At 43.2% G+C, this 23,364-nt stretch overlaps 1 protein-coding gene and 1 pseudogene across 1 annotated transcript in view; one reads left to right on the top strand and one right to left on the bottom strand.

Annotated features, from left to right (window-relative positions):
• The window catches only part of POLB (DNA polymerase beta), a 679,334-nt gene that overhangs the window by 282,062 nt on the left and 373,908 nt on the right, over positions 1–23,364 (bottom strand). The window lies entirely within an intron of this gene.
• Positions 22,370–22,977, top strand: LOC126960780 (pre-mRNA-splicing regulator WTAP-like; annotated as a pseudogene).

The following is a 23,364-nucleotide window of genomic DNA, read 5'->3' on the forward strand; positions in this document are numbered from 1 at the left end:
AGAGAGGAGAATGTTGAGGATCATTCTGGTGGATTTGGTGTTAGTGATTGGACGGGTAGCATCACTGAGAAGGAAAGAAGGAGGATCAGGGCCATCACCGTAACTTTACATGGTCCAGTGCAAAATAAAAATGCAAGATCTTGTTGAGGCTAGGCATGGTGGCTTATGCCTGTAATCCCAGCACTTTGGGAGGCCAAGGTAGGAAGAACACTTGAGCCCATGAGTTCAAGACCAGGCTGGGCAACATAGTGAGACCCTGTGTCTGTTAAAAAAATTTTTTTTAAAAATTTTTTCTGTAAAAGACCCCTTGCTGGAAATGCAGGAAAAACTCTTTTCCATTTCTTCTGTGACCGCTCTCTTTCAGCTTGTCATGGTGGTCTTCACTTCCTATTTAAAGTTGTCCTCCCTTGGATACAGATATTCATAAGGTGAGTCCGACCCTCACAGACTCCTGGGGCCCATACCTCATGATTGGGCACAGGGCTAGCAGGTTCCCAGCTTCTACCAGCCAGGTACCAATGTTCCTATAAGTCGAGCCAGGCATCTCTCCTTCCCAGGTGCCTGTAGTCCCAACCCACAGAAGATGGGTGGCTGTCAAGAGTATTGCTACTTCTGTGCCAGGCCAATGTGAGGTGCCTGGATAGTGGCGGGCAACAGGCTTTCCCTTGCTTAACTGCCCCCTGAATGTACCATGGCACCTCCAGCCTGGGACTGCATGGTCACTGCTATGCCTTGCCCTGAGATACCACAGTGTACGTGGGCCCAACCCATGCCCAGGACTCCAGCCCAGGTGATGCAGAAGGTGGCAGCAGTCACAGAGGATGGGAAGGGGAGACCTGTGGTGCCAGGGAGCAGGAGAGGTGGGCTGAGAGCCTGTCCCAGATGTACAGGGATGGTATGTCAACTGAAGCTCCAAGCATGCAGCACACTCTCCATTGTCCCATAGGACTTCGCTGACAAAACACACATTCAAAGATAACATTATTAAGCATTTCAAAACAGCTATCAAAGGGCATTAAACGTCAGGCATGGGGACTTTCTGAGCACAGGGTATGACTCAACAACTGTGCAGTGTGGCTACACTGTTGCACAGCTGTTGCTATGTTCTGAATATTTGTGTTCCCCTATAATTCATATGTTGAAACCCTAATTCTCCGTGTGACTGTGTTTGGAGATAGGGCTTTTAGGAGGTAATTAAGGTGAAATGAGGTCATAAGGGTAGATCCTAATCCAATAAGACTTGTGTCCCTATAGGAAGAGAGAGAGGCCAGGCTCAGTGGCTCACACCTGTAATCTCAGCACTTTGGGAGGCTGAGGCAGGTGGATCACTTGAGGTCAGGAGTTCGAGACCAGCCTAGCCAACATGGTGAAACCCTGTCTCTACTAAAAATACAAAAATTAGCCAGGCATGGTGGCACACGCTTATAATCCCAGCTACTCAGGAGGCTGATGCAGGAGAGAGTTGCTTGAATACAGGAGGCAGAGGTTTCAGTGAGCCGAGATCGCACCACTGCACTCCAGCTTGGATGACAGAAAATGAAGAGAGGGAGAGACAGTAAACTACACTTTCTCAACGAGCATGCATCGAGGAAAGGCCTTGTGAGCACACACGAGAAGGCAGCCGTCTGCAAGCCAGAAAGAGAGCCCTCATCAGAACATGCAGACGCCCTGATCTCAGACTTCCAGGCCCCAGAATTGTGAGAACATAAATTTCTGTTGTTTAAGACACTCAGTCTATGGCATTTTGTTCTGGCAGCCTGAGCCATCTAATGCACCTGTGGAGCCAGACCTGGGAGCAGGAAGATCATGAATTCCATTATGAACCTGTTAAGTTAGCGGATCTAAGTGACATTCAACTGGGAATTCCTCGTATACAAAATAATAGATCCAGTGGCCATGAGGGAAGCTAGAAATACCAGTTTGGGAGCCATTAATATACAAATAGTAATTAGATCCATGGGAGTGGATGAGATCACCCAAGCATGGTGTTTGAAGTGAGAAGAGAGTGAAGTTAGAAACCAAAGTGGGGGTGCCAACATTTAGAAGGTGGCTGAAAGACAAAGAGTAGGAAAGATCAAAAAGAAAGGAGGAAATCCAAGAGTACAGCATAGTATTCTGGAAACCAAAGAAAGGTAGACTATAGTCAGCTTGTTAAACACTGTTAGCAAGTCAAGCAAGACAAAGATTGGAGAATGCCTGGTGGATCTGGCCACGAGGAGGTCTTGGGAAGGTAATCTGGTTTGCAGAGTGAAACTAGAAGCCAAACTGGGATGAGGTGAGGAGTGTAAGGGTGAGAGACAGCATGGGGAAGCCCTATGTCAATGGGGCTGTATCAGATCCACCCACAAGCTGTAAAGGTTGAGATTCCTGGGCTCTTCGTGAAGGGACTATGATTTGGTAGCTCTGGGATGAGACCCAAGAATCTGTTGTTGTTGTATTTTTCCTTTTCCGAGCTCTAGATGATTTTGATGCCCTGGCAGGTTTGGGAACTACTGAGAGAATGCAAATAACATGAACTGCATTCAGAGAGACTTGATTCTGTCACATTTTAGCTGTTTGAACCAGAATGAGACACTTCAATCTCTGAGCTTCAGGTACCTAATTCACACACAAAACAGTGATAGTCTTGCTTTGTGTTATTGATTTGAAGATTGGAGTATATATATAATCTGGCGCAGAGTAAATATTTAGTAAATAGCGGCCAGTGCTACCAACAGTGGATAGAGTGAATACAGACTTTCTCTCAATAAAGAGGTTGGCCAGGAGGGGCAGGAGAAAGTAGGATCAATCCTTACAGTACTACAGCTCAAAGAGGGACAGTATTTTGTCTTGTCTTGATTTTTGTAAGATAGCAGAGATGTTAGCACGTCTGTAAGCTGGGACACGAGGGCGAAGTAGGGTACGATGAGCCCGTATCTCTGAGTTGACAGGAGGAACTGCCACGAAAGAACAGATGGAAGGATAAGCTTTGGGCAGAAGAAATGCCTTGGGAAGTTAGTTGGTGTGAGGGCAGGACATTCAGGGGTTTCACTCCTAATAATTCCATTTTTTTTCTGTGACGTGGGAGGCAGTGTCATATACCAAGAGGGGTAGGAATCTTGAGTGTAGGCACAGGTCTGGAGAGAAAGTGTTGGGAGTGTGAGGAATGAGAGAGCTGGATGACAAAAGATACACAGATAGGGTAACAAGGGTGCCAAGGGCTTAGTTTAGATTAGAGGCCACCAATTTCTTCTTTGCTTCTCTCTATAATATCTGTGCCGCCTTTAGCTAGCCTCTATATTTGTTTGGAAACAACAGATACACCACTGATAGGTGCTGAATGTCTGCTCCAGGCACTGCACTAAACATTTTTCACGTGTTATCTCACTTAATCCTTACAACAGTCCCACCATGTAGGTACCATCCATGTATAGACGATGAGCTGAGGCTTAGAGAAGTTCATTAATTTGCCCAAGGTTACACAGCTAAGTAGTTGCACAGAAGGATCTCTATTTCAGATCTGACTCCAGAGTTTTTGTTCTTAACTGTGGCACACCACACATTAATTGGGATTAGATTTTGTTGGCACACATAATGGAAAATAAAAACGTGGATCAGAGAAGATACAGGTTTATTCTTTTTCTTTTCTTTTCTTTTTTTTTTTTTTTTGAGACTGAGTCTTTTTCTGTTGCCCAGGCTGGAGTGCAGTGGTGTGATTTTGCCTCATTGTAACCTCCGTCTCCTGGGTTTAAGTGACTCTCCTGCCTCAACCTCCCGAGTAGCCGGGACTACAGACGCCTGGCTAATTTTTGTATTTTTAGTAGAGACAGGGTTCCACCATGTTGGCCAGGCTGGTCTTGAACTCCTGACCTCAGGTGATCCATCCACTTCGGCCTTCCAAAGGGCTGGGATTACAGGCATGAGCCACTGCACCTGGCCAGGTTTATTCTTTTTCATGTAATGGAAACTCAGAGGCAGGGAGCTCACGACTGGGATGGCAGCTCCACAATCATCAGGTTTCCAGGCCTTTTCTATCTTTCTGGTCCACATCTTTAACATGTGACTTCCATTCGCAAGGTTGCTTCATTGCCCAAATGGCTCTTGGAGTTCCAAACTTTACATCCACATTCCAGAAAGCAAGAAGGTACAAGAAGCGAAAGGGGGCCTATCAGGGCCTGCCCTCCATTTGAAGAACTTGCCTGCAAGTCCTACCCAATTACTTCTGCGTACATCTCACTGATGTAAGATCTTCTCCATAGATACAGGAGAAACAGGAGTATGTCATCTTAAGGGCACATTTTGCTATCCATAACATAATTGAGTTTTGTTAGTAAGGAAGGAGAAAGAAGATATTGGGTGGCAACTAGCATTGTTTGCCATACAATGAGTCTCACATATACTTGAAACCATAGGGGGAAATCTGTTAATTCTCATTTCATTAATATGCAAGCCAAGTAGTTCTTGCTAAACTTTCCAGACCCACTAAGAAGCAGGTGTGCTTGGCTGGGCACGGTGGCTCACACCTCTAATCCCAGCACTTTGGGAGGCCAAGGCGGGGAGATCACCTGAAGTCTGGAGTTCGAGACCAGCCTGAACAACATGGAGAAACCATATCTCTATTAAAAATACAAAATTAGCCAGGTGTGGTGGCACATGCTTGTAATCCCAGCTACTTGGGAGGCTGAGACAGGAGAATCGCTTGAACCCGGGAGGCGGAGATTGTGGTGAGCCGAGATTGCGCCATTGCATTGTAGCCTGGGCAACAAGAGCGAAACTCCGTCTCTAAATACATAAAGCAGGCATGCTTTCTCAGTAGTAGATTCATACTAGAATGCTTCAATAATGTCTTAATGTGAAGGCGTAATTATTACATAAATTAGAGACATTCTAGCACCTAGTGAGAGAGGATCGAACACAAATTGACTTAACCTTAAAACAAACTGGCTTAAACCTTGATTAGGCTAGCTGGTGAAGCCTAGTGGGCCTTGGAGGTATTTTGGGCAGAATGACTCCTGATAAAAGTTGAGGCTAGGCCAGGCACGGTGGCTCATACCTGTAATCCCAGCACTTTGGGAGGCCGAGGTGGGTGGATCACTTGAGGTGAGGAGTTTGAGGCCAGCCTGGCCAACATGGTAAAACCCCGTCTCTACTAAAAATACAAAAATTAGCCGGGCATGGTGGTACATGCCTGTAAAATCCCAGCTACTCAGGAGGCTGAGGCAGGAGAATTGTTTGAACCCAGGAGGTGGAGGTTGCAGTGAGCCGAGATCATGTCATTGCACTCCAGCCTGGGCGACAGAGCCAGACTCCGTTTTAAAAAAAAAAGTCGGCCGGGCGCGGTGGCTCAAGCCTGTAATCCCAGCACTTTGGGAGGCCGAGATGGGCGGATCACGAGGTCAGGAGATCGAGACCATCCTGGCTAACATGGTGAAACCCCGTCTCTACTAAAAAATACAAAAAAAACTAGCCGGGCGAGGTGGCGGGCGCCTGTAGTCCCAGCTACTCGGGAGGCTGAGGCAGGAGAATGGCGTAAACCCGGGAGGCGGAGCTTGCAGTGAGCTGAGATCCGGCCACTGCACTCCAGCCTGGGAGACAGAGCGAAACTCCGCCTCAAAAAAAAAAAAAAAAAAAAAGTCAAGGCCACATGTTTCTTCGCCACATCCACAGAAAAAGAATAAGTTTGTTTTTCCAGTGATCTCCCTTAAGTGCAAGGAAGAAACTTTCCAGCAACCTTCGGTGCAACTTTTCGTCAGTTACTTGAGCCAAAATGCCCCTTCTTTTTAAATTAGATTAAATGTTATTTTACTTAGAGACAGGGTCTCACTCAGTCGCCAAGGCTGGAGTGCAACATTGCAATCAGCTCACTGCAGCCTTGAACTCCTTGACTCAAATAATCCTCCTGTTTCAGCCTCCTGAGTAGCTGGGACCACAGGCACCATGCTCAGCTAATAGGATGCCCCTTCTCAAACAAGGTATGGTACAAAAGATAAGAACAGCTGTAGACTAATAGGTCCACCCTGCTTTAGGTCATTTCAGTTTCCCCAACCATATTGCTGCTAGACAGAGACGAAGGACAATGTTATCTATAGCATTTTCCACCCCCCAAACATAGTAGAAGACATTTTTGTATTCCTGTGTTCTCATCATGAAATATAATGTATTACAATGTTCTTGATTTCTTTGTTTGGTAGGTTTTTTTGTTTGTTTGTCTTGTTTTTAAGACAAGTCTGGCTCTGTTGCCCTGGCTGGAGTCCATGTGATCTCAGCTCACTGCAACCTCCACCTCCTGGGTTCCAGTGATACTCCTACCTCTGCCTCCCTGGTAGCTGGGATTACAGGTGCATGCCACCACGCCCGGCTACTTTTTGTATTTTTACTAGAGATGGGTTTCACCATGTTGGCCGGGCTGGTCTCGAACTCCTGACTCCAGGTGATCTGCCCGCTTCAGTCTCCCAAAGTGCTGGGATTACAGGCGTGAGCCACCTCGCCCAGCCTAATGTTCTTGACAAATGGTTGAAAATGTTATTTATTGCTCATGGATGGGAGTATCTTAAAAACGGTAAAAATGGAATTTGTCAAATACAAATGAGAAAATGGAAAGAAATGGAAAAAGATAGTAAAGCTACATAAATTCACAGCCTTACTGTTGTGATTAGCAAGAGTTTCATTTTTCCCTACATGGGAATATTGATACTTTTCAAAGAAAAATGTTAAGGTATGTGGTTAATCCTTACATCCTTTATAGGTTTATTAAATATTTTTGGATTCACCTTTTACTGAATTTTGTGAAAGAATCTAAAGACAGAAAGAACTCCATCTCGAACCTAAGAGCAGGAAAAGTTATTAGGTTTCTGTAGCTTCTGGTTTCCATGGTAGAGGGGCTTCTGGAAGAGCAGAAATCCCCCTTTTCCTCTACCCGACTCTACCTTTCTTCTCTGGGAGTGGGAGTAGCTTATCTAAATGGTCAGTTGCAGATAAGGAATCGGGAAGATACATCCAGTGTGAAAATCTATTATTACTAACTGTATTTTTCACTCTATTTACATTTATTATTACTGATATGATGGAATTTATTTCTTTATCTGCAAAAAGAACATAAATTTAGTTTTTAAACATAAAACCATTCCATATTTTGCCCTTTACTAGTTTTAAAGATATGCACTAAAATTTTTTTCTTTTAGTAGTTACCCTTGGAATTTACACCACCTACCTTAATAAAACCTAATGATAATTCATGTCTTTAGCTTTACACCAAATTATCCTTTAATTCCAGCCACCCGCTTCTAGGGTTGCATTGCCATTGGGTCTAACCAGGCATTTCCTTTTCTTTTTAATTTTAAAGACTTTATTATTTTTTTTAGAGCAGTTTTAGGTTCACAGCAAAATCAAGATGAAAGTATAGGCCAGGTGTGGTGGCTCATGCCTCTAGTCCCAGCACTTTGGGAGGCCGAGAAGGGCGGATCACTTGAGGTCAGGAGTTCAAGACCAGCCTGGCCGATATGGTGAAACTCTATCTCTACTAAAAATACAAAACTTAGCCAGGCGTGGTGGCAGGCGCCTGTAGTCCCAGCTACTCAGGAGGCTGAGGCAGCAGAATCACTTGAACCCAGGAGGCGGAGGTTGCAATGAGCCAAGATCATACCACTACACTCCGGCCTGGGCGACAGAGTGAGACCATGTCTCAAAAAAAGAAAAAGAAAAAAAAAAAGAGGAAAATACAGAGGTTCTCCATATACTCCTGCCCCTACATGCGTACAGCCTCCCCCATTATAAACATCCCCCACCAGAGCAATACCCCTGCTATAACCCATGAACCTACATTGACACATCATTTTCACCCAAAGCCCATAGTTTGCATTAGGGTTTACTCTTGGTATTGTATATTCTATGGGTTTGGATAAATGTATAATGACATGTGTCCACCATTGTAGTATCATACAGGGTATTTTTCACTGCCCTACGTGTTCCACGTAGTCACCCTTCCCTCTCTGCTAACCCCTGACAGCCACTGATCTTTTTATTGTCACCATAATTTTGCCTCTTCCAGGATGTTGTATGGTTGGAATAATGCAATATGTAGACTTTTCAGATTGGTTTATTTCACTTAGCAATCTGCATTTAAGGTTTCTTCATGTCTTTTCATGACGTGATCGCTCATTTATTTTGACTGCTGAACAAGATTCCATTGTTTGGATGTGACACAGTTTATCTGTTGAGCTACGAAAGTGCTCTTGCTGTTCTTTTTAGCCCACAAATTAGACATTATTACTGCTTTCTAACCACCAATGTTTGCTTAGAATGACCCACATTTCAGATCTTTTTTCCAGGAATACTTTCTTTCCTTGTGAAATATATCCTTTGTAAATTCTTAGTAGAAAGCAAATTGCTTTTTATTTATCCTTCTTGGCATTTATAAGAATTTCTGAATCTGTGAATTACTGTCTTTCATCAGTTATAAAAAATTCTCAGCAACTATTACTTTAATGTTGCCTCTCCCTCATTCTATTACCTTCTCCGAGAACTTGTAGGACATGTACGGCAACTTCTCACTTTACAGGTACATATCTTTTTTTTTTTTTTTTTTTAATGGAGTCTCGCTCTGTCACCCAGGCTAGAGTTCAGTGGCGCAATCTTGTCTCACTGCAAACTCCACCTCCCAGGTTCAGGTGATTCTCCTGCCTCAGCTTCCCAAGCAACTGCAATTACAGGTGCCTGACACCACACTTGGCTAATTTTTGTATTTTTAGTAGAGATGGGGTTTCACCATGTTGGCTAGACTGGTCTAGAGCTCCTGACCTCAAGTGATCCTCAAGTGATCCACCGTCTTGGCCACCCAAAATGCTGGGATTACAGGTGTGAGCCACCACACTGGCCTACAAGCACTTACCTAATGAGTGGCTAGGTTTGTTAAGGCTGCTATAACAAAAACAGCTTAGAGTGGGTGGCTTATCAACAACAGAAACATATTTCTCACAGGTCTGGAGGCTGGGAAGTCCAAGATCAAGGTGCTAGCATGGTCAGGTTCTGGTGAGGGCCCCTTTCTTGGTTCACAGATGGCTGTGTTCTTGCTGTTTCTCAGGGAAGAAGTGGGATGGGCTCTCTCTGGGGCCTCTTTTTAAAAGGCACTAATCTCATCGTGTGCCCTTAAGACTTAATCACCTCTCAAAGGCTCTACCTCCTAATACCATCACCTTGCGGATTGAGATTTTGACATACGAATTTCTGGGGAACATGAACATGCAGACCATAGCGAGCAGTCTCTCACAGTCTGTTTCTTGTTTCTGACCTACAGTCTTTGAAATCCCTACAAATTTACCCTTTAGTTCAGTATTTAAACTTTTCCAGTATGCTGTTTAACTTTTCTGGTTTTTTTTTCAACATTCTACTATGATAATTTTCAAAATAAGGATAAATTGAAAAAATATTACATTAAACTCTCATATACCCACCATCTATATTTTACAACTAATATTTTACTATCCTTGTTTTATCACATATCTTTCCACTATTGACCCCTCTATGCATAATCTCTACATTGTGCACACCAAAGTAAGTTGCAGCATCAGTGGATTTACTCCTGAATCTCCCATTTAGTTTTCATTTTAGATTTACATAATTTCCATTTCTAAAAGGTCCATTTACTTCTCTTTCATATATATTCAGTCATTTCTGATGGTCTCTTGATCATCACTTCTCTTTCCAATTCCTTTCATTTCTTAAACATCTTAGAAATATTTACTTTATAATCTATATCTGAAGTTCTCAGATTTGGCAATTAAAAATATAGAATGGCCCAGGCATGGTGGTTCATGCCTATATTCCCAGCACTTTGGGAGGCTGAGGCAGGTGGATTGCTTGAGGTCAGGAGTTTGAGACCAGCCTGGCCAACATAGTGAAACATCGCCTCTACTAAGAATACAAAACTTAGCCAAGTATGGTGGTGCATGCCTGTAATCCCTACTCAAGAGGCTAAGGCATAAGAATCGCTTGAACTGGGGAGGTAGAGACTGCAGTGAGCCGAGACTGGGTCACTGCACTCCAGCCTGGGCAAGAGAGCGAGATCCTATCTCAAAAAAAATAAACAAATAAAAATTAAAAAAATAAAAAAACAGAACATAGGCCAGGTGTGGTGGCACAGGGCTGTAATCCCAGTGCTTTCAGAGGCTGGGGTTGGAGGATCACTTGAGCCAGGGAGGTCAAGTTTCCAGTGAGCCATGGTCCCACCACTGCACTCCAGCCTGGGCAACAGAGTAAGATCCTGTCTCAAAAAATACATAATTTTTAAAAAAATAATAAAAACACAAATACAGAATACCAAATTAAATTTGAATTTCAGGTAATTAACAAATAATGTTTTAGTATAAGTTTGTCCAAAATATTGTGTGGGACATACTTAGGCTAAACATTTATTCATTGCTTATCTGAAATTCAAAGTTAGCTGGGAACCAATATTTTATTTGGATATTATCTGTTAACTCCATATCTGAAGGCTCTATAGGGCTGATTGGTTTGTATTGCTGAATCTTACTCATGAAAACCTGTTTCCTTGTGTATTTTGTGATTTGGAGGTTGCTAGCTCATCTTTTTCAAAATTTCTCTTTCACACTTCTTTCATGCCTAGATAGAGGGTACATTCCTCCACGGAGCTGCATCTGCTTCTTCCAGGTGTCTGGGGCATTGCAGATCTGGTCCACTTCTTTTTATTTTTTTCAAGACAGAGTCTCACTCTGTTGCCCAGTCTAGAGTGCAGTGGTACGATCGTGGCTCACTATAGCCTCAACCTCCTGGGCTCCAGTGATCCTCCCACCTCAGCTCCCAGAGTAGCTAGGACTACGGGCACATGCCATCACAGCCAGTTAATTTTTGTATTTTTAGTAGAGACGGGTTTTACCATGTTGCCCAGGCTGGTCTCAAACTCTTCAGCTCAAGCGATCTGCCCACCTTGCCTTGGCCTCACAAAGTGCTGGGATTACAGGTGTGAGCCACAGCACCTGACCTCTCATTCATTTTTTTTTTTTTTTTTTTTTTGAGACAGAGTCTCACTCTGTCACTCAGGTTAGAGTACAGTGGCGTGATCTCAGCTCACTGCAAACTCTGCCTCCTGGGTTCAAGTGATTCTCATGTCTCAGCCTTCTGAGTAGCTGGGACTACAGACATGCACCATCACACCCAGGTAATTTTTGTATTTTTAGTAGAGACGGGGTTTCACCATGTTGGCTAGGCTGATCTTGAACTCCTGACCTCAAGTGATCCACCCGCCTTGGCCTCCCAAAGTGCTGGGATTATAGGTGTGAGCCACACACCTGGCCTGAGGACTAATTCTGGCTTTCAAATTTTATCATTTAAGAATACACTTCATTAGGCTATAGCTGCCATAGATAGTGATTCCTCAGATGGATACGGGCAAAGCAAATTGAAGACCTTCTGGAAAGAATTCACCATTCTAGATGCCATTAAGAACATTTGTGATTCATGAGAAGAGATCAAAATATCAGCATTAACAGGAGTTTGGAAGAAGTCAACCCTCACGGATGACTTTGAGGGGTTCATGACTTCAACAGAGGAAGTAACTGTGGATGTGGTGGAAATAGCAAGAGAAGTAGAATTAGAAGTGGAGTCTACAGATGCAACTGAATTGCTGCAACCGTGTGATCAAACTTGAAACAGATGAAGAGTTGCTTCTTATGGATGAACAAAGAAAGTGGTTTCTGGAGATAGAATCTACTCCTGGTGAAGATGCTGTGAACATTGTTGAAATGACAACAAAGGATTTAGTATATTAAACAAATTAATAATTAAAGCAGCAGCAGGCTTTGAGAGGATCAGCTCTAATTTTGAAAGTTCTCCTGTGGGTAAAATGCTATCAGACAGCATCACAGGCTACAGAGAAATCTTTAGCTCAAGAGGAGTCAATCTATGTGGCAAACTCCATTGTTGTCTTATTCTAAGAAATTGCCACAGCCCCCTCAACCTTAAGTACCCATCACCACGATCAGCCAGCAGACCCTCCACCAGCAAAATCATTACAACCCACTGAAAGCTCAGATGATTGTCACATTTTTAAGCAATAAAGTATTTTTAAATTAAAGTATGGGCCGGGTGCAGTGGCTCACACTTGTATTCCCAGCACTTTGGGATGCTGAGGTGGGCAGATCACCTGAGGTCAGGAGTTTGAGACCAGCCTGGCCAACACAGTGAAACCCTATCTCTACTAAAAATACAAAAATTAGCCGGGACTGGTGGTGGGCGCCTGTAATCCCAGCTACTCGAGATGCTGAGGCAGGAGAATCGTTTGTACCTGGGAGGCAGAGGTTGCAGTGAGCCGAGATTGTGCCATTGCACTCCAGCCTGGGCGACAGAGTGAGACTTTGTCTTAAAATAAATAAATAAAATAAATAAACTATGTATTTTTTTAGACATAATGCTATTGCACACTCAATAGACTACATTATAGTGTAAACATAGCATTTATATGGACTGGGAAACCAAAATAATTTTTTGTGACTTGTTGTATTGTGGTAATTTGGTTGATTGAGGTAATTTGGAACTGAACCCACAGTATCTCGGAGTGGGTTCAGTTGGTACTGCTGGTACTGCTGCCACAGGGCAGAGGCTGTGGGTCGCTATGGAGCAACTTCAGTGTTACTCCCTGCCCTCCATGGACTTCTGTGCTGCTTTGCTCCTGGCATCAAAGAAATTCCACCTGCATTCTTCAGATGCATCCATTTATTTAAATGAGCGATTTTAAGATTTTGGTGGGATTTTTAGATCTTTTGTAGACCCTCTGGTTAGCCTTATTGCTGGCAACCTGTGTTCTTTATTCATCAGACGGTCTTTTGATTTTATAAAGAGTTGTTTCCGGAGTTGTTAAATATGGAGATCTATCCAGGCAGACCCTATCTGATTGCTAACATCTATAAGAAAAAATAAGCAGAATTCCTTTCACAATTCTATCTTACCTTGAGAAGTTAATCTTTTTTCTGGGTGTGCCACATGGTAGAAAAGTAAATCAATTAAAGTAGCCACATTAAAAAGAAACAAAAAACCAACCAAGACAGTGCAACTGGAATGACCAGCTTCACCAGTTCAGTCACACACACAAAGTCACATCCCTGTAGTATTCAAAGTAATCTACCTTACCGGAGAGAGAACTGGAGACCCTGATCAGTCCACTAGTGATCCCCATTTCCATTGCTACAGAACCCACTCCCTACCCTGGGGTTCCTCAGGTACAGGCTCTTTATTTCTTCTCCAGGCACCCTGCCCCTGCTAGTCACACTCTCCCGCATGGCCTGGATGCCTGCATCAGGAGGCGTGGCATGACAACGTTCCTGTTTACCCTGCTACCCTCATCATCCAGTCTGGGTTTTGGTTCAGATTCCCATTCCCTCATAACAAGCAACTGCCTGCAGACACTTGAGATCTTTTCCTGATAGAGGACCCCCAGGCAGGCCTGGAATAATCTAATAACATTGTACCTCAAGACAGGAGGAATGTGTGCATGAGAGTCTCAATCCTGTAATGCCCTGGAGAAATTGGGACCATATGCAAAATTTCCTTTTCACTTCACAGCATAGCAAGGAGTATTGGGAATGGCAGCCTTTATCCAATCATTTAAAAATGGTCACGCTACATCCTTATTCCAGGGTAATAAGGGGTTAATTAAGAAGCACCACTCGAGGCCCTGAGCGGGTAGCTCACACCTGTAATCCCAGCACTTTGGGTGGCCAGGGCGGGTGGATCACTTGAGGTCAGGAGTTTGAGACCCTGTGTCTACTAAAAATAAAAATAAAAAAATTAGCCAGGCATGGTGGCACACACCAGTAATCTCAGCTACTTGGGAGGCTAAGCCACAAGAATCACTTGAACCCAGGAGGCAGAGGTTGCAGTGGGCTGAGATCATACCACTGCACTCCAGCCTGGGTAACAGAGCAAGACAATCAAAAAAAAAAAAAAAAAACACTCAAATGATTGCATTGTCTCAGAAAAAAAATTTACTCCCAAGATGAGGTGCCTTATGATCTCCAGCACTAGATGTAAAAGCAAATGGAAACTTGTATTTATGTATTTATTTATTTTTAATTTTAATTTTTTGAAAAGAAAAAGAATGATCTTAAATCAATAACATCACTTTCCAGCTTAATAACCTGGGGTGGGGGGGCGGGAAGAACAAACTAAACCCAAAGCAAGCAGAAAGAAGGAGAAAATGAAGGCTAGAGTGGGAATAAATGAAATAGAGGATAGAAAAATAACAGAAAATACAGCCTGGGTAACGTGGTGAGATCCAATTTCTAAAAAAATTAGCTGGGCTTGGTGGCACATACCTGTAGTCCCAGCTATTTGGGAGGCTGGGGTGGGAGGATTGCTTGAACCCAGGAGGTAGAGCCTGCAGTGAGTGGAGATTGCACCTCTGTAGTTCAGCCTGGGTGACAAAGTGAGACACTGTCTTAAAAAAAAAGAAAGAGGCCAGGCAAGGTGGCTCACGCCTGTAATCCCAGCCCTTCGGGAGGCTGAGGCACGTGGGATCACCTGAGGTCAGGAGTTTGAGACCAGCCTAGCTAACATAGTGAAACCCCGTTCCTACTAAAAATACAAAAAATTAGCTGGGTATGGTGGTGCGTGCCTGTAATCCTAGCTACTCGGGGGGCTGAGGCAGAAGAATCGCTTGAACCCGGAAGGTAGAGTTTGCAGTGAGCCAAGATCACGCCACTGCACTCTAGCAGCTTGGCAACAAAAGTGAAACTCCATCTCAAACAAAACAAAAAAAAAAAAAAAAAGAAAGAAGGAAGGAAGGAAGGAAGGAAGGAAGGAAGGAAGGAAGGAAGGAAGGAAGGAAGGAAAGAAGGAAGGAGAAAAGAAAAGAAAAAAAATAAACGAAACCAAAAGTTGTTTCTCTTCAAAAGATCAGCAAAATTGATAAGCCTTCAGTTAGACCAAGGAATTAAAAAGAGACAGAAAACTTAAACTCCTAATTTTTAAAAAAATTTTTAAATTTATTTTTATTTTTTATCTTTTTTGAGACGGAGTTTTACTCTTGTTGCCTGGGCTGGAGTGCAATGGCACGATCTTGGCTTACTGCAACCTCCACCTCCCAGATTCAAGCCATTCTCCTGCCTCAGCCTTCTGATTAGCTGGGATTACAGACGCAGTTGGCTAAATTACCGGCTAATTTTTGTATTTTCAGTAGAGATGGGATTCCACCATGTCGGCCAGGCTGGTATCAAACTCCTGACCTCAGGTGATCTGCCTGCATCGGCCTCCCAAAGTGCTGGGATTACAGGTGTGAGTCACTGTGCCCAGCCTCAAACTACTAAAATTAGAACTGAAAAAGGGGACATCATTCCAACCGACAGGAGAAACAAAGGATTAAAAGGGAATACCATGAACAACTGTATGTCAACAAATTAGACAATTTGGATGAAATGGACACATTTCTAGAAAGACACAAAGTACAAAAACTGAATCAAGAAAAACCAGAAGATCTGAATAGGCCTATAACAAGTTAAAAAATTGAATTAGTAACTTTAAAACTTCCCGCAAAGAAAAACTCGGGCACAGGCGACCGCACTGGTGAATTCTACCAAACACTTAAATAAGAATCATACCAATTATTTATAAACAATTCCAAAAAGCAGAAGAGGAAGTAGCTTCCCAGTTCATTCAATGAGAACAGTACTACTCTGATTCCAAAACCAGATGAAGATATACAAGGAAAAAAACCCTACAGACCAATAGCGGTTATGAATATAGATGTAAAAATCCTCAACAAAACACTAGCAAGCTAAACGCAGAAACATATAAAAAGGATTATACATCATGACCACGTGGGAACTATCCTGGGAATGCTAGGTTGATTTAAGATCTAAGAGTCAATTATTGGAATATTACAAATTAATAGAATCAAGGGCAAAAACCACTTGATCATTTCAATAAATGCAGACAAAGCAAGTGACAAAATCTGACACCTTTTCATGATAAAAATGCTTAAAAAAAAAGGATAGAAAAGTCTTCCTCAACCTGATAATGGATAGAAGGAAGCTATAAAAACCCAATGGTGGCCAGGCGCAGTGGCTCATGGTTGTAATCTCAGCACATTGGGAGGCCAAGGCGGGTGGATTACCTGAGGTCAGGAGTTTGAGACCAGCCTGGCCAACCTGGTGAAACCCTGTCTCTATTAAAAATACAAAAATTAGCCAGGCATGGTGGCATGTGCCTCTAATCCCAGCTACTGCTACTCAGGAGGCTGAAGCAAGAGAATTGCTTGAACTTGGGAGGTGGAGGTTGCAGTGAGCCAAGATTGCACCACTGCACTCCAGCCTGGGTGACAGAGTAAGACTGAGTCTCAGAAAACAAAAACAGCCAGGTGCAGTGGCTCACGCCTGTAATCCCAGGACTTTGGGAGGCCGAGGCAGGCAGATCACAGGTCAGGAATTTGAGATCAGCCTGGCCAACATGGTGAAACTCCATCTCTACTAAAAATACAAAACTTAGCCAGGCGTGGTGGCAGGCGCCTGTAATTCCAGCTACTTGGGAGGCTGAGGCAGGACAATCGCTTGAGCCTGGGAGGTGGAGGTTGCAGTGAGCCGAGATTGCACTATTGCACTCCAGCCTGGGAGACAAGAGCAAGTCTTCGTCTCAAAAAAAAAAAACAAAAAACAAACAACAACAACAACAACAACAAACCCCAGTGGTAAAAGACCAAATGTTTTCCCCTAAGACTGGCAAGAAGACAAGGATGTCCGCTCTAGCCACTTCTCTTTAACATTGTACTGGAGGTTCTAGCCATGCAAATTAGGCAAGACAAGGAAATAAAATGTATCTAACTTGGAAAAGAAAAGTAAAACTATTTCTATTTACAGATGACATGGTCTCGTATAGAGAAAATTCTAAGGAGTCCACGAAAATCATTAGCCCTAATAACCAAGTTCAGCAAGTTTGCAGGATACAAGATCAATAACAAAAATCAACTATTTTTATACATTAGCGATTAACATTCTAAATATGAAATTAAGAAGTCAGTTCCGGCTGGGCTTGGTGGCTCATGCCTGTAATCCCAGCACTTTGGGAAGCCGAGGCGGGTGCATCATGAGGTCAAGAGATCAAGACCATCCTGGCCAACATGGTGAAATCCCATCTCTACTAAAAATACAAAAATTAGCCGGGCATGGTGGCACGCGCCTGTAATCCCAGCTATTTGAGAGGCTGAGGCAGGAGAATTGTTTGAACCCAGGAGGCGGAGGTTGCAGTGAGCCAAGATCGGCCACTGCACTCTGGCCTAGTGACAGAGCAAGACTCCGTCAAAAAAAAAAAAAAGAAGTCAATTCCGTTTATAATGGCATTAAAAAGAATAAAATCCTTAGGTATAAATTTAACAACAGAGGTGTAAGACTTGTACATGCAGAACTATAAAATGTTGAAAGAAATTTAATAAGATCTCAATAGGCTGGGCATGTGGCTTGTGTCTGTAATCCCAGCATTTCAGGAGGCCAAGGTGGGCGGATCACTTGAGGTCAGGAGTTTGAGACCAGCCTGGCCAACATGGTGAAACCCCATCTCTACTAAAAGTACAAAAAAATTAGCCTGGTGTGGTGGCGGGCACCTGTAATCCCAGCTACTTGGGAGGCTGAGGCAGGAGAATCACTTGAACCTGGGAGAGAGAGGTTGCAGTGAGCTGAGATCACGCCACTGCACTCCAGCCTGGGCGACAGAGTGAGACTGTCTTGAAAAAAAGAAAGAAAGAAAGAAAGAAAGAAAGAAAGAAAAGATCACAATAAATGAGAAGACCTCACATGTTCATGGATGGGAAAATTTAATATTGTTAAGATGGCAATACTCCCCAAAGTGGTCTACAGATTCAGTGCAATCTCTACATCGAAAAATTCCAGCTGGCTTTTTTGCAGAAATGTACAAACTGACCCTAAAATTCTCATGGAATTCAAGGGACCCAGAAGAGCCAAGACCACTTGTAAAAAGAACAAAGGAGCCAGGCGCGGTTCACAGCTATAGTCTCAGCTATTTGGGAGGCTGAGGCTGGGGGACTGCTTGAGACTAAGAGTTTGAGGCCAGCTGTGTCTTTACAAAAGAAAGAAAGAAGGAAGGAAGGAAGGAAGGAAGGAAGGAAGGAAGGAAGGAAGGAAGGAAGGAAGGAAGGAAGGAAGGAAGGAGGGAGGGAGGGAGGGAGGGAGGGAAGGGGGAGGGAGGGAGGGAGGGGGAGGGATGGAGGGAAGAAGGAAGGAGAGAGAAAGAAAGAGAAAGAAAGAAAAATAAGACACAATTTACAAATTCAACATGTGTTATAAGGCTTCAATAATCAAGATGGTGAGGTATTGGCACACAGGCAGGCATGTAGATCTATGAAACAGAAATAAACCTTTACATTTATGGTAAATTGATTTTGGAAAACGGTCTCAAAACTATTTAACAGGGAAATAATAGTGTATTCAACAAATTGTACTAGAAAAACTAGGTATCCTCATGCAAAAGAATGAAGCTAGATCTCTATTTCACACTGTACACAAGACATAACTCAAAATGGATCAAAGACCTAAATAAAACTGTTATAAGAGGCTGGGTATAGTGGCTCATGCCTGTAATCCCAGCACTTTGGGAGGCCGAGGCTGGTGGATCACCTGAGGTCAAAACTTTGAGACCAGCCTGACCAATATGGTGAAACCCCGTCTCTACTAAAATTACAAAAAAATAAGCTAGGCGTGGTGGCGTGCACCTGTAGTCCCAGCTACTCGGGGGGCTGAGGCAGGAGAATCACTTGAACCCAGGAGAAGGAGGTTGCAGTGAGTTGAGATCACGCCACTGCACTCCAGCCTGGGCGACAGAGCAAGACTCTGTCTCAAAAAACAAACAAAAAAACACTGTTATAAGAAAACAGGAATAAATCGTCATGACCTTCAGTTGGGCAATGGTTTCTTACCTATGACTTCGAAAACACAAGCAATACAAGAAAAAAATAATTTGGACTTCATGAGAATTAAAAACTTGTGTTGCAAATGATTCCATCAAGAAAGCAAAAAGATGCCGGGCATGGTGGCTCACACCTGTAATCCCAGAACTTTGGGAGGCTGGGGCGGGCAGATCACGAAGTCAGCAGTTTGAGACCAGCCTGGCCAAGATGGTGAAACCCCGTCTCTACTAAAAATACAAAAATTAGTTGGGCATGGTGGTGGGCGCCTGTAATCCCAGCTACTCGGGAGGCTGAGGCGGTAGAATCGCTTGAACCCGGGAGGCGGAGGTTGCAGTGAGCCGAGATCGTGCCATTGCACTCCAGCCTGGGTGACAGAGCAAGACTCTGTCTCAAAAAAAGAAGAAGAAAAAAAAATCTCAGCAATAAAAAGACAACCCAATTTAAAATGGGCAAATGATTTGATTAGACTTTTCTCTAAAGAAGATACCTAATGGTAAATGAGCACATGAAAAGATGCTCGGCCTCACTAATCATTAGTGAAATCAACACTACAACAAGAGACTGCTTTACACCCACTAGGATGACTATAATCAAAAATATGAACACGTTTTAAGGATGTGGAGAAATAGCAATCCTCAGAGCTTGTTGCTGGGAGTGTAAAATAGCGTAGACTCTTTGAAAAACAATTTGGTAATTCCTTAAAAATTTAAACATAGAGTTACACATAACCCAACAATTTCACTCCTAGGTATATACCCAAGAGAAATGAAAACATACATCCACATATAAACTTGTATTCAGATGAATGTCTGTAGCAGCATTATTCATGATTGCCCCAAACTGGGAACAACATAATGTCCATCAACATGTGTTGATGGCTAAATAAAATGTGGTATAACCATACAGTGGAATATTATTCAGCTGCAAAAACAAAAAAAATACTGCCTGGGTCCAGTAGCTCATGCCAGTAATCCCAGGACTTTAGGAGGCTGGGGTGGGAGGATCACTTGAGCCCAGGAGTTCAAGTCCAGCCTGGGCAACATGGTGAGGACCAATCTTTTCAAAAAATTAAAAAATTAGCCAGGTGTGGTGGTACAGCTACTTGGAAGGCTGAAGTGGGAGGATTATGTAAGCCCAAGAGGTCGAGGCTGCAGTGAGCTGTGATTGCACCACTGTACTCCAGCCTGGGCAACAGAGTGAGATCCCGTCTCCAAAAGAAAGAAAGAAAGAAGGAAAGAAAAAAGAAATAAAGTACTGATACCTGCTACATGCTACAATACAAATGAACTTTGAAACCATTATGCTAAGTGAAAGAATTGAGTCACAAAAAACACACATTGTATTCTGTATGATGCAATTTATGTGAAATGTCCAGAATAGGCAAATCTAGAGAGGTAAAGTTAGATGAATGCTTGTTAAGAGCCGGGTGTGTGGGTTGGAGGGGTAAAAGGGAGATAGGGAGTAATAGCTGATAGGCATGGTTTTTTTTTTTTAGGGAGAATGAAAATATTCTAAAGTTATATCGGGGTGATAGCTGCACAACCCTGTGAACTTAGTAAAAAGCATTGAGCTGTAGGTTTTAAATGAGTCAATTTTATGGTATGTGACTTATAACTCAGAAGGTTGTTTCTTAAAAAAATAACTTCATCAATGAGGGGCAAGTAGAAGTCACATACCTCCAGAGGAAACAGAAAAGAAACTGCAAACTTTTCTGTGACATAAATGGTCTGTATCCTTCAAAAGTGCCGGTATCATGAAGGACAAACAATGGTTTGGGAAATTTGCCAGATTAGGGACACGCCACATGTGATCCTGGACTGGATCCTAGAGAGAAAAATGTCTTAAAGGATATATTTGGGACAATTAACAAAATTAGAATGTAGATTATAGATGAGATTAAAGTATTGTGTCAATGTCAAATTTTCTGAACTTCATAACTGTACTATGGTTAGGTAAGAAAATATCTTGTTTTTTTCTCTTCTTTTTTGAGACAGGGGTCTCACTCTGTTACCCAGGCTGGAGTTCAGTGGCTCAATCTTGGCTCACTGCTCACTGGAGATAACGTGAGCTCCTGGGCACAAGTGATCCTCCCATATCAGCCTCCCAAGTAGCTAGGATGACAGGTGTGCACCACCACACCTGGCTAATTTTTATTTTTTGTAGAGCTGGGGTCTCCTATGTTGCCCAGGCTCTTGAACTCCAAGCCTCAAGCGATCCTCCTGTCTCAGCTCCCAAAACGTTGGGATTATAGGAGTGAGCCACTGTGCCTGGCCAATATCTTTGTTATAAAGAAGAAACCCTAAAGTCAGAGGCATGATGTCTGCAATCTACTCTACCATGGAGAGAGTAAAAATCAACACAAAAGGAATATATACATGTTTACATCAAATTATTATATCTTACTATATACACACATAAACTTATGTGTATATATGTACATAAAACAATATAAAACATGTAACCAAATATAATATACATACACACACACGTATACACAGAGAGAATTATGACAAACAGATAAACTTCAAAAAAATCTTTGGATAAAAGATACACAAAATTTTCTCTAAATTATTCTTGTAACTTTCCCACATGTTTGAAGTAATTACAAAATAAAAAGGATTTATAATATAAGTCTATGGGGGCCAGGTGTGGAGGCTCACATCTGTATTCCCAGCATTTAGGGAGGCTGAGGGGGAGGATTGCTTGAGTCCAGGAGTTTGAGACCAGTCTGGGAAACATAGCAAGACCCTGTCTCTGTAAAACTTTAAAAATTGGCCCGGCACAGTGGCTCATGCCTGTAATCCCAGCACTTTGGGAGGTCGAGGTGCGGGGTTGGGGGGGGATCACGAGGTCAGGAGTTTTCGACCAGCCTGGCCAACATTGTGAAACCCCCATCTCTACTAAAAATACAAAAATTAGCCAAGTCTGGTGGCGGGCGTCACGTAATCACAGCTACTTGGGAGGCTGAGGCAGGAGAATCGCTTGAAACCAGGAGGCGGAGTTTGTGGTGAGCTGAGATCGCACCATTGCACTCCAACCTGGGCGACAGAGCGAGACGCTGTCTCAATAAAAAACAAAAAACAAAAAACAAACAAACAAAAACTTTAAAAATTAGCTAGGTGTGGTGGTGTACACCTCTGGTTCCAGCTACTCCAGAGGCTGAGGCAGGAGGATCCCTTGAGCCCAGGGGTGAGCTGCAGCTAGCTATGATCACACCACTGTAGTCCAGCCTAAGTGACAGGGGAAGGCCTCAAAAAGCCTGAGTCCAACTTTAAAGAGTTTCCTCTTTTATTTAAAACAAAAAAACAAACAAACAAACCAACAAACACACAGCGCTTCCCTTACCGTGCTTGCTGAGCTCCCGCGCCCGCGGAGCTCGCGCCAGGCTCCTGGGAAAGGACGGGGCCTGTTACTCGGGAGCAGCTGCTCCAGTGCTCCTCCAGGCCCCGATCGGGCTAAGCCGGCGGCCTCCCTCCCTTCACCTTTCCTCTCTTGGCGGGACCCTGCGGCAGGCGAGTGACTGCGACCACGCCTGAAAGGCGACTCTTCTGATTCAAGATGACCAATGATTCAAGAAGAACCTCTTCCCAAGAAAGTTCGACTGAGTGAAACAGACTTCAAAGTTATGGCAAGAGATGATTAATTCTAAGATGGAAACAATATGAAGCATATGTACAAGCTTTGGAGGGCAAGTACACAGAGCTTAACTCTAATGATGTAAGTAGCCTAACAGAGTCTGAAGAAAAACTAAAGCAACAACAGCAGGGTCTGCACGCGGGGAAAACATCCTGGTAATGCGACTAACAACCAAGGAACGACAGATGCAAGAGTGTACTACTCAAATCCAGTACCTCAAGCAAGTCCAGCAGCTGAGCCTTGCCCAGCTGAGATCAACAATGGTAGACCCAGCGATCAAACTTGGTTTTCCTAAAAATGAAAGGTGAACTGGAATAGACTAAAGATAAACTGGAACAAGCCCAAAATGAACTGAGTGCCTGGAATTTTACGCCTGATAGAGGCCTGATGGCGTCAGACTATTCCGAAGAAGTGGCCACCTCTGAAAAATTCCCCTTCTAGAACATGTAGACACTTGAGAAATGCTTCTGTTTGAAGAATATAGAGGGAGAAACAGAAGTCTTAAGTCTGTGGCACACTGTGTCTTCAGACTGTTTGAAGGAATGAAAACCTAGAGATTTTAAATCATGAATTGAACATGTAAAATTCCAGTCAAATGTAAAAATGGAATATGCATCGCTCTTAACCTCGAGCATAGTGACTTAGAGACACTGTGTATCAGTTTTGCCAATAAGACTGGACTTCATTATTGCTGTTGAACTTCTCGGTCAAAACTCAAATGAGGTGAATTTTGCCCTTAAAGGGTTTATTTGCTGAGAACCAACTTTTAATAGTCACGAGAGAATCAAATAATAGATGTCAGTATAAGGAGCGCATATATTTAACCATTT

This window comes from Macaca thibetana, chromosome 8 (assembly GCF_024542745.1).
Source record: "Macaca thibetana thibetana isolate TM-01 chromosome 8, ASM2454274v1, whole genome shotgun sequence".
Lineage (NCBI taxonomy): Eukaryota > Metazoa > Chordata > Mammalia > Primates > Cercopithecidae > Macaca > Macaca thibetana.